We start from the raw sequence: 12,768 nt of genomic DNA, 5'->3' as shown, positions 1-12,768 counted from the left end.
TATAGTAGTGGCCATGGGATGCTAGCTGCCACAGCTCAGAAGAAAACAAAATTCCTGTTGCAATGCTATAGGGCAGGAGTGATATGCAAGCGGGAGCAGGAGTGTTATGGTCAGTCGCCTCCCGTCCCTTCTCACCCCACCCCCCTCCCCGGGAGGAGAAGGTTGGTGAAGGAGTGGAAGGAGCTCCTCATGAGGGAGAAATTCTTCTCTATTTACTCCTTTTCCCTTTGATATATAAAGAGAGCAATAAAGTATATAGTTCTTGATGTCTTAGTTTACATCAAAGGCAAGTGCCCCCCTGTGTTTGAAAACATGACGTCTAGTTGGCAATATTGCCATTAGTCACCGGGGCAGTGGAGGTGCTGAGAGCCATTGAACCAAACTCTAAACCCTGCATATAATGGAAACCACTTCAAGCCAGGGGATGCAGCAGCACCTCCTGCACCCCTAGTTCCAGCACCGATGTCAGTTACTCATCCGATCTGAAAGTCATTTGTTTTCTGCTGTAACAACCTGTTGTCCTAAAAATCTATAAGTTTTTATTCAGGATGCAATGCAGTTTAATGCAGACAGTTCTTGCAACCTCTATGCAGTTGCCGACCCAACTGGGATTCTCTCTGACCATGAACGGTGAACCTGAATGCAGTTTTTGTATTGCCCTAAGCAAGTTTTACATTAAAGAAGAGTCATCCGTCGACATTTTTCCTTTCTTAAAAATGACACGTATGTTTTATCTGTGTAACATTTGCTTTACTTCCTGAACAAAAATGAACAATAAAAATGACTTCTGCCATTGGATTTGTAGCTTCTTAACTTTACAGTTGGACCGTGGGTCAGATCCTGCGATCGTTAGTTAATTTAATCTTTTCTTCTTCAGATAAACGCCTTTACAAAGCCCAGAAAGTCAGTGTTATAAATTCAAGATCACTTAAATGAACTTTAAATATATGCATTATAGCTCTTACTGGAAAAAGAAATCCGTAGTAGTATTCTACAAGCATTGCTTAGTTCATGGCAGTTTTATTTAAATTCAGTTTGTCACCACTAGTGCCAATCGGGTCAAATTTTCAAAGCTGCTTAACCTGATCTCTAAGTTTACTCCTATAAACTTTGCACAAGTCAGATCTCCATTTGATTTCACAGATAGAAGCTTGTGCACTGAAATTAAGAAATCAGGTGGCTAAATACTGGGTTTATGTATGCAGACAATTGCATGGAGAAAAAAAATATGAAAATATAAATGTTTTTGATCATTTGTCCCATCACATACTAGCTAGTGCATATAGATGTGTCATGAACTGGGATGGGTGGAATGTTAGGCTTGTGGTCTAGCATCTGACCGATGTTGGATATATATCTTAATGCTACTCTGCTCATAGAGAGTCATCTTTCAGTACAAATGATAGAAGCAAATATTGAAACCACAAAGATTCTTAATTCTTCCTATGCCCAATGCTGTACATGTGCTGTCTGTGGTGTCTGTATGTGGTCAGTCATAATTAGGTACTCACAGGAGAAAAATAAACAGAACAGCAGTGTTAGCAACAAAGTTTACTATTGTCTCATGTTCTGAAAAGAGAATGTTTTTGAGAACACCTCATGTAAACTCCTTCTGGCAAATTGGCTTGCTCCATTTCAGAAGGGCCTTGGTTGCTAGAATAATAGGCTGATGTATTGGCCATGCTATTGCCTTATGAAAACCTCCATTAAAACTGAATTTCAGTCTATTCCTGGGTTCATCTTCATCATTCTGAGATGTTCGCAGAGGCGATGTCATCTTTAATTATATTTTATTAAGATTTCAATTAATTAGATATGAAGAAAAAACAGTTATTTCTGTAGCATCACTTCAAAAAGTGTAGTGGTCTGTGCTAGGCTTGGGTTGTAACCAGAAGGCCTAGGGCTTGCTTCTCTAGATCATATGATGGCATAATTGCAGTATGCTCAACCACAAGCACTCAAGTAATTTGAGTTGAGACTTTCAAAATCCTGAGATTGACATTAAAATGTTTTAAGTTTGTAGCCTGATCTATAGATTATATATTAATTATATTGATTGCTTAAGAATTCCCAGTTATCACTTTGAGGATTGACAGTTCTTGTTCCAAGATCAGGATGAGTATTATTCAAATGATTATATAGTTGGGAACCCGATGTGCACAGTTCCAACACTCCTCTATATTTATAAATAGTTCATTAATATATTTAGTACAGTCACAAACACTCCAACTCAGTAAGGTAGCTAGAGAGATGACAAAATGTACAATTGAACAGCCATATGCTCACACCATCCCTTTGCAGAACGACCTGAAATGTTCGCCATCGTCTTCCTCATCACCATCCCTCTCATCACCAGTGGCCATCATCCTGGCATCTCTCAAGAGCTACATGTCTCTCTCTTACTGCCCATAAGCTGGGATGTAACTTCTGTAATATGTGCACCATTTGTTTCCACAGCCCTTTTATGGTTGGGTATCTGCGGATGTAACTCATGTACCGCTTTTTGTTGTTATGTACATCAGTTTGTTGCTATGACACTCTTGTGGTTGGACTCATGTTCGTGTGGTCAGAAATTCCCCTTAAACAGTATTTTCAGCTCCCTAGGACTTGGGATTTTCCATTGGGCCGTTTATCTGTGCCAAAGTTCATAATCCTCAAGATTTATGCTAAAATTGCTGAAGCTAGTGTCTTACAGGGTACAGGCCTGTAGGTTCCATGCATCGCTGCTGAATATAATAAAGGCAAGTTAGCCCTATGAGCTACAAGTCCTTTTTGCCATCTGCTTTTGGAGCCTTTATGGTTCAACTTTTACAAGATTTGTCTTCCATCACCCACCAGGGCTAGAAACTTTTTCAGTTTTAATGAAAGGTTAATGTGAGAACTCAGCTAACTCCAGGAACTGGGGCTTTAAGATAAACACCAACAATTGTGAGAATTGGCAGTACTGTCGTTGACAGAATTGCATAGGTTGGAAAGCACATGCAGTAGACTGTTCGCCCCACAGCAGGCTACCCTGCCAAACAGGGCCCTGTTCTCATGGTGGAATACATCTACCCACCATCCTGTTTCTGATAAGTACCAGAGGGACCGTGTTCCTGTTCTGGGCAAGCCAAGGACGCAGGGGTCCCACTCTCTCATATGATCCTTCCTTTTAGTTCTTCATGGCGGGACAGAGAGGCCTTGTTTGCCCTTTTGGCTCTGCTGGGACATGGACTATTGTGCCATTTCTGTTCTGGAAAATAGGGTCCAGCCATGGAGGCTGTTGCTCCTCAGGTGGCTGGGAGCCCTTTTTCTCCTCTGCTGCTCTCTATCTTCACCAGGGCTGGGGTGTGGTGTAGAAGAAGGGACGAAGAACTGCTTTCCACAGGTTCAGGACTGAAGTGATTAATAGGGCCAGTGACCATTTGCAAAGGCAATCTGGGCCTCGCTTTTCCTTTTATTTTCAGGGAATCTAATGACTTACTAGGTGAGATTCTGACCTCTGGGCAAACTTGGCAACTCTGTGAATATGCTGAAAGTTGAAATTAGCCATTTTCACAGAGAAACATCTGTTTCCCAATTTTGGGGTGGAAAGATTGTGGTAGAATGACCCTATTCCACTGGCAAAAACTGCCTTTTGTTTCTGCTAAAAAATTCAGGAGAAAAGTAAAAGTTTTGTGTGTGTGTGTGTGTGTGTGAATCCAAGAGAACATGGATGTTGGCATCTTGACCCAGAGGCTGAATGACAGACAAATATTCATGGGCCAGATCCATGAAAATTATGTAGGATATAATTGGCCACAATCCGTGGGCTGAGGGAAGTTTATGCATCTGCCTATACCCATGTCTGATTCATGACTGCTTTCCTGGTGCTTTGTGTTGTGGAGGGTAGTCAAAACAAAAATGTTTGCTCCTGGCTTCTGGATAGTTTATTTTTGTCCTGACTGAATAATAATCACTGTCTGGAAACAAAAACAGGAGCTTTCCTTTCCCTCTCTAACTAACACTGAAAATTAACTTTTTGAATGCAGCCAATTTGCTCTAAAATGATAAACTCCCTATGCACCAGCGTTCTGAAACAGGACAGCTGATAAGCAGGTAGTGGAGATCCCAACATGGTAGAAGCAGCTTACAAAATTTCATCATGGCCTTTTAATACCTTGGGTAGTTAATACTTGTTGCTAGTGTCAAATCTGTGGAAAATGTGCTATTTTTGAGGAGCCAATTAAAATAATGACTCGAGTGGTGTGTTCCTCTTGTTTTCCTCTGTGCTGTAGTTCCCTTCCTGTCAGAGAAGCAGTATTTTAATTAGCTATTTTTCTCTCACTCTTCCTCTCCCCCCGAGTCCTTTGCTGATAGCAACACACCTTAATTAGAAAGGAGTTTTGTGTTTATCGGTGAAATTTCACTTGATCTTTTGTAGATGTTTCAAAGGCGGGTGAGTTTATAGAGGACTAACTCTATATTAGTATAGTTTAATTACTTAAAAACTGAATTCATTATACGTGGACCAAAGGCACAAAGTTCAGATCAGGATGTGTTATCAAACTTTGTGTATGTGCGAATCTTGACTTTGTGTTGGAGATCATCCATAGGATTTTGTCCTTGTTAAAGATGTTGGTTTGACGGCCTGGGAGACTGAAGCCCTTTCTCCGGGGGAGGCTACAGAATCAGTAGTTCTCTAAAGCGTTCTCTCTCCAACCCCACCAGTGTGCCTCAACTCTGTCTTGGAGTAACCACCCTAGCGGTGGCAGGGTTGTGCTGTGTCCATAAACGTTTAGTCTGTGGCCATTCTGCTGAGTCTTTGCATATGGGAGCATAGGACTAAGTATTCTCTAGACCAGAGGTGGGCAAACTACAGCCCACAGGCCCCATCCGACCCGTGGGACCATCCTGCCCGGCCCTTGAGCTCCCAGCTGAGGAGGCTAGCTCTCGGCCCCTCCCCTGCTGTCCCCCCTCCCCTGTATTTACGCTGCTGGGCAGGCAGTGCTTGCTGCCAGATGTGCTGTTCTGAGTGGCCTGGTAAGGGGGCCAGAGCTGCGGGGTTGGATATGGGATGGGGGATTCTGGGTGGAAGTCAGGTGACAGGGAACAGGGGGCGGTTGGATGGGATGGAGGTTCTGGGGTGGTAGTCAGGGGCCAGGGGGGTTGGATAAGTGTGGGAATCCTGGGAGGCCTATTGGGGGAGGGAGTGTGGATAGGGGTCAGGGGATGGAGAACAGGGTGGGGGTTGGATAGGCGTGGCGTCCCGGGGGGCCTATCAGGTGACGGGGGTATGAATAGGGGTCAGCGCAGTCAGGGGATTGGGACCAGGGAAGTTGGATGGGGGTGGGGTACAGGGGGCAGTTGGGGCGGGGGGGTACCAGGAGGGGGCGGTTAGGGGACAAGGAGCACAGGGGTGTGTTGGATGGATCAGGGATTCTGATGGGGGCAGGGGATGGATAGGGGGTGGGGGCAAAGCTGTTTGAGGAGGCACAGCCTTCCCTACCCGGCCCTCCGTACAGTTTTGCAACCCCAGTGTGACCCTCTGGCCAAAAAGTTTGCCCACCCTTGATCTAGACTATCCCTGATAGGAGTTTGTCTAACATCTTATAGTCACAGTTAGGGAAAAGGCTGACAGCAATAATTCATTTCTTATAATCCAAGGATTTTATGGCCTTTTCGTGATAAACCCCCTTGTGCACCTCCTCTCTTCCCAATATCCTCATTCCTGGTTCTCAACTCTTTTGTTTCCCCAAGCCACCAAGAAGGGCCTAATTTGCCAGTGATCCACAGATCACAATGTGAAAACTGTTGACAGTGAATCACCGAACAGCTGGCAAATATTTTGGTCATTAATTACTTGCCGGAACCAGTGGCCTAGAGTCAAAAGAGCAGCCTATTAGCAATCCTCTGAGCCATCCAATCTTCCTTTTGAAGACCTGATCCTGGTGAGGTGCTTAACACCTCCCACGTGGGGCTTTGGATAGCCGCAATTCCCATTGAAGTCTGTGGGAGTTGAGGGTGCTCGGTGCTTCACAGGATTGACCTTTAAGGGATTCTCAAAAACTCACATCAGGTGAGGCAATATCCAGCCATTTTGAGTTGTTTTTGTGCTCCACGTGTCAGTTTTTTAGCCAGGAGGGCTTTAAGCATACTGTGTATTTTGCTCAGGCTATTATAGGTATATAGCATTGCAAGCAGGAGCTGCAACTGGTATGATAGCTCATATATATTTCATATATCTGTTAAGGGAAAAAATGTTCTAGTATGTTTGTTTTAATTATTTTAGCAAATGTTAATGCTTCATTATTAGAACAGTATTACGTAAATGATTATGGAGTGGGATTGCATAATTTCAGCTGCTGTGACTTTGTTCTAACCATGAACAAAGTAGGAAGTCGCATTTAAAAAAAATGCTCTGGAGGTCTGTGGGATTAACTCACCAATGCTCTGTCACATCACACTTCCTAGAGTCTCAGCACGAAGTGGAATGTTTTAACTCATAGTTGAGTATTACAATTTATGGAATTCTGGCAGTGATGAGCAATATGTATGGGTCTGTGACGTGGTACCCAATGGGGGGAAAAGACTAAATTGACTCTGGTTAGTGTGTTGGGCCCAGGGAAAGAAGCTGTTGACAGGCTGTCTGGCAGTCTTGGCCATCCCCCTATCTCCACTTGCTGGTCAATTCTTATGAATTTAGGTTATGAAGCTTGTTTTTCCTCTACTTTTATACTGCTTTGATTAAGGTGTTCCTGTAAGTGTAGGTTATGTGCCCAGGTCCATCTGAGCTGTGCTTGGCCCGAAACTTAGGCTGTGAAGAAGCAAGGTGACTCTAAGGAAATTGTGCTCTCCGCCGCCTTTCTTCTCCCCCATCCTGGGGCTGCATAATTTAGAGCACCTTAAATTTCATATACTGGTATAGAATTGAGAAAATGCAGTTGTGCGTTATTACACCTTTGGTCTGTAATTTTCTCCCAAACAAGAAAAGGCAGAAGGCAACAAGAAGGGCTAATTGTCTGAAAATGTATTTGTTAAAAAAAACCCAAACCCTAATCCATTCTTGAATGATAAAAGCACAAAAATACATTTGGAGTTACTGATCAAATGGATTTTCTGTGCTCTCGTTGCCACCTCTGCATTCCTTGTTCATCACTTACACAAGGGCAAATTCAAATCACGAAGATGACCAGCAAAACCATCTTGAGAAAGGTGCTCTGCAAAGTGATGAGAATAAAACAAGTAGGGAAGTGTAGAGTGACTAGAAAGACCTAGGTAATTTCACTCCCCCTTAATCTGCACATGAGCTGAGGGGAGAGGAAGAGGACTACACCTTCATCAGAGAGCAACTCGTTTGCTATTAAAAGCCCAATAACGACTTTATTCGTTTATGCACATTTGCACTGCTGGGTTACTCTATGCCTGGCACTTGGCAAAGCACAGATAACATTTAAATCAGGGAGTAAGTGTAATTAAGTACTACCCTTCAGCACATCTCTCCTTTTAAGACATTTTTATACACCATGATTTAGAACATGACAGTTGGGTGAGATTAAGGCAGCAAATTGTGCCTATAAAACAAGCACTGAAGATAGCAGGGAACTGTAAAATTTTATAGAGGGGAATACAGCACATGCCTCTGATCTGATAAAACTTTTGTGCGTTGGTAGATGAACTGTGAAATACAAATAAGGTGATACAGTATGTGTAACGTTCTGATGGTAAATGGCATGTTGTTATAACAGCATATTTCCTCTACCCAAAAGGCTCCTTGTTTAGCACTTTAAAAAAATTCCACCAAGTTCATTAACCACTAGGAATGCAGAGATGAAGTAAGAAATAGAACGGTGGGAGCTTTGAACAATATATGAAGCCTAAGGGGAGAGATCCTCTGTACTGAAATATGTGCAGTCAGTCTTGTGACTATCTGATTTCTCATTTTTATTTGTTTCATGTAACTATTTTAAAGAAGGGGAAAAAATCCCTGCCCTATTTCAGATTCCCAACAAGACCCGTTAAAATGTTTGAGGTAAAATACTATTTTATGTGAAAAGTTAAAATATTGCTTCCTGTGTTTTGTTCGGTCAGGCTCTGCTGTTGGCCACTTGGTTTCTACCAACGTTATAGAGCAGCCGGATTTCTTCTTGTTTACAGTTTGCAGTTTTGCTAATGAAACTCCTGGCCATTCAAATACACCATTGTTCACTTGTCTGCAGCATCTAAACTTTGTGTTGGGAGTTGATGTCGCGCCATTGAAACCAGGCTGAAAACCTGGTCTTGTCTGTGTTTCATGAATGGTTATGATTTCCCGCGCTCTGGGGCCGTTATCTCCTTCTGGGGTGTATACATTCTTATAGAAGGGCCTGGAAGATATACTATCTCAGTGCTGCCAAATTCTGTCATCCTCTTCCTATGCTCACTTTAATCCTGCCTCACAGAATCCTGCGGTGCCTTTCAGCCATGCTAGAAGTCTAGACGGTGGAGAACTGCTTTGCTACCCAACTTACTAGTGCCACCTCCGCTGTCAGTCACCAGCTTCTCTTTGCTGTCCAAAGTTTTCCTGCAATGCCACCAGCCTATCCCAGTGCTGCTGATGCTCGCCTTTTCTCACAGATGGCTTCTCTGTGCCTCTGGTTCACATCGTGGTGCGCGTGGATGCTTGGTCTAATGGAATGTGTTCCTCTCTAGAATTACTTTCAATGAAGATAACTTGGAGCAGCTGTTCCAAGACTTATTCCTGTTCACCACTCAATTGGAGGGAAGAAGAAAAAAATATTTTTCTAGGGCTGTCGATTAATGGCACTTTACTCACGCGATTAACTCAAAAAATTAAACATGATTAATCGCAGTGTTAATTGCACTGTTAAATAGTAGAATACCAGTTGAAATTTATTAAATATTTGTGGATTTTTTCTACATTTTAAATATATTGATTTCAATTACAACACAAAATACAACGTGTACACTACTCACTTTATATTTTTTTCAAATATTTGCACTGTAAAAATGATGAAAAATACTATTTCTTTTGCTTGTCACCTCGTGCAAATACTGTAGTGTGATCTCTTTATTGTGAAAGTGCAATTTACAAATGTAGATTTTCTTGTTACATAACTGAACTCAAAAACAAAACAATGTAAAACTTCAGAGCCTGCAAGTCCATTCAGTCCTACTTCTTGTTTAGCCAATCACTAAGAGAAACGAGTTTCTTTACATTTATAGGAGATAATGCTGCCTGCTTTTTACTTACAGTCTCACCTGAAAGTGAGAACAGGCATTCGCATGGCACTTTTGTAGCCAGCGTTGCGGAGTATTTACGTGCCAGATAAACTGAACATTCATATGCCCCTTCATGCTTTTGCTGCCAGTCCAGAGGACATGCTTCCATGGTGATGATGCTCATTAAAAAAAGTGTTAATTAAATTTGTGACACAATTCTCCCCCAAGGAGTTCAATGGCTCCTGCTCTGTTCTGCCTGCATTCTGCCATGTATTTGATGTTATAACAATCTCAGATGATGACCCAGCCCGTTTGTTCATTTTAAGAACACTTTCAGTGCAGATTTGACAAAACGCGAAGAAGGTACCAATGTGAGATTTCTAAAGATCGCTACAGCACTCAACCCAGGGTTTAAGAATCTGAAGTGCCTTCCAAAATCTGAGAGATGTGAGGTGCACAGTATACTTTCAGAAGTCTTAAAAGATCAACGCTCTTATGCAGAAACTACAGAACCCGAACCACCAAAAAAGAAAATAAACTTCTGCAGGTGTCATTTAATTGAGATGATGAAAATGAACATGCATCAATCTGCACTGCTTTGGATTGTTATCAAGCAGAACCTGTCATTAGCATGGATGCATGTCCTCTGGAATGGTGGTTGAAGCATGAAGGGACACCTGAATCTTCAGCGCATCTGGCACATAAATATCTTGCGCTGCCAGCTACAACAGTGCCATGCAAACATCTGTTCTCGCTTTTAGGTGACACTGTAAACAAGAAGATGGCAGCATTACCTCCTGCATTTGTAAATAAAGTTGTTTGAGCGATTGGCTGAACAAGAAATAGGACTGAGTGGACTTGTAGGGTCTAAAGCAGGGATCGGCAACCTTTCAGAAGTGGTGTGCCGAGTCTTTATTTGTAAAAGCAGCAAAGAGTCCTGTGGCACCTTATAGACTAACAGATGTTTTGGAGCATGAGCTTTCGTGGGTGAATACCCACTTCATCGGATGCATGTCTTCATTTATTCACTCTAGTTTAAGATTTCGTGTGCCAGTAATACATTTTAACGTTTTTAGAAGGTCTCTTTCTAGAAGTCTATAATATATAACTTAACTATTGTTGTATGTAAAGTAAATAAGGTTTTAAAAATGTTTAAGAAGCTTAATTTAAAATTAAATTAAAATGCAGAGCCTGCTCCCCCCCCGGACCGGTGGCCAGGACCTGGGCAGTGTGAGTACCATTGAAAATCAGCTTGCGTGCCACCTTTGGCACCTGTGCCATAGGTTGCCCACCCCTGCTCTAAAGTTTTACACTATTTTGTTTTTGAATGCAGTTATTTTTTTGTATTTAATTATACGTTTGTAAGTTCAACTTTCATGATAAAGAAATTGCACTACAGTACTTGTATTAGGAATTGAATTGTATTAGGTGAAATAAAAATACTGTTTCTTTTGTTTTTTATAGTGCAAATATTTGTAATAAAAATAATATAAAGTGAGCACTGTGCACTTTGTATTCTGTGTTGTAATTGAAATCCATCTATTTGAAAATGTAGAAAACATCCAAAAATATTTGAATAAATGGTATTCTATTATTATTTAACAGTGTGATTAATCGTGATTAATTTTTTTAATCGCTTGACAGCCTTATCTTTTTCTCTTTGTATTTGGTTAAAAACATCTCGTAGCAAAGTCAGAATCGAATTATCAATAAGCACTGTGCATTCAAAGCACTTTACAAAATTTAACAAATTAAATTCATATTTACGTAATATAATAGGGGTGATGAGCTCATTACATGTCCTTTCTGTAGATGTAACAAGAGGAGCAGAGTTTTTTTAAAAAATTTACCAGATACTTGCTACAAAGGGGACTCAAATTCCTAGCCATCAGCAAATACAAAATGGGAAGGGGATGGGGGAAGGGCAAATGAGGCCCACTGATTAAGTCTAGTGAGAAATCTAGCTGAGAAATCAGTTCAGCTTCTCGGAAGTGAGAGGGTGCTGGATAGAACTAGTTGGAAAATCTTAGGTGGAATGGTTTTCTTGTAAGTTGCACTGAAACCTAAACATTTTGTGGGAACGTGTTGACTTCAACAACATTTTTGACAGGATGACGTCAAAATGAATTGTTCTGACTTTTTCATTTAGGCCATGGCTACACTGGAGAATTGCAGTGCTGGTGGTGGGTTTGCAGCGCTGCAACTTAGTAACTGTCCACACCTGCAAGGCACATCCAGCGCTGCAACTCCCTGGCTGCAGCGCTGGCTGTACACCTGGTCTGCTTGAGGTATAACGATTGAAGCGCTGGTGATGCAGCGCTGCTCCGCAGGTGTGGCCACCAAAAGCGCTGTAATTGGCCTCCAGGGTATTAGGAGGTATCCCAGAATGCCTGTTCACAACAAACCGGAAGACCGGGCTCCCCGGAGCTGCTTATCTATAAAACAAACACAGCTCCTGTTTGCTCGAGAAGAGGCAGGGGAATTGCTTTGGAATGTTCACAGCTGTTTGCTTGAGTAGAGAAGCCACAGGGCGGAGGGGGAGGGGGGAGTCTGTGTTGGAGCTCAGAGTGCATAATTTGCATTTAGTGAATGGGGGGGGAAGGGCTCGAAACTTTTAAATTGATTGCAGGTTGGTGATGTGTATGTTCCAGTCCTTGGAACTTGCAAGGCAGGGAGCTGACGCTCCAAAAATGCACAGTCTCTCTCTCTCTCTCCCCCACGCTCCCCCTTACCCCCCTCTTTTGAAAAGCAGGTTGCAGCCACTTGAATGCTGGGATAGCTGCCCACAATGCACCACTCCCAACAGCGCTGCAAATGCTGCAAATGTGGCCACACTGCAGCGCTGGTAGCTGTCAGCGTGGCCACACTGCAGCGCTGTCCCTACACCGCTGTACGAAGACAGCTGTAACTCCCAGCGCTGCAAACCTCCAAGTGTAGCCATACCCTTAGATAATTTTGAAACGTGGGTGAGGTAAAATGTTTTGTTTCCAACTCTTTTGTGTTTTATTTTGTTGACTTTTTAATATACACTATAAATTTAACACTTATATTTTTAAGTTTTCTAACCATTTGACATTCTTGAAATGAAACATTTCAATGTTTCAGAATTGAAATTTTTCAGAATTTTCATTCTCTGAGAAATTTTTGAAATTTTGACTTTTTGATTTGGATTGAAAACAAATTTTGATGTTTTGGAATTTCTTGTGGGATGTAAGTTCCCTTTTCCAGCTATCTCCAGTGCTGGCATTAGTGTCGTCTCCGGACCTTGTGTGGTGTTTCCACTTTTCATATCAGTCTCTGACTAGTTGGGTGTTGTTAAATTTGCGGCTCTGTCCCCTGTAGCTGCTGGAAAAGAGCAAGCTCAGGTCTATCCTCAACCACACCTATTTGTCCCATTGGTTTTACTAGGTTCACAAGAGAATAACTGGGGGCAGAACTTCATGCCAGTGTGGTTTCAGTTCTGTAACTTCCGTTGCGTCATATCACAAGTCATGTGACTGTTGGTTCATTGACTCAAACCAGAACAGTTAAAATAATTCAAAACATCTGTAGGAAGCAATTAGCATATAAGAGATTTTTAAACTGAAG

General features: G+C 42.1%; 1 protein-coding gene across 4 annotated transcripts in view; it reads left to right on the top strand.

Moving 5' to 3' along the window:
* The window catches only part of SGCD (sarcoglycan delta), a 517,054-nt gene that overhangs the window by 36,941 nt on the left and 467,345 nt on the right, over positions 1–12,768 (top strand). The window lies entirely within an intron of this gene.

The sequence above is a fragment of the Gopherus evgoodei genome, chromosome 8 (genome assembly GCF_007399415.2).
Source record: "Gopherus evgoodei ecotype Sinaloan lineage chromosome 8, rGopEvg1_v1.p, whole genome shotgun sequence".
Classification (NCBI taxonomy): domain Eukaryota; kingdom Metazoa; phylum Chordata; order Testudines; family Testudinidae; genus Gopherus; species Gopherus evgoodei.
Note: the sequence above shows the minus strand (reverse complement) of the source record. Positions and strands in the feature narration are given on the sequence as shown.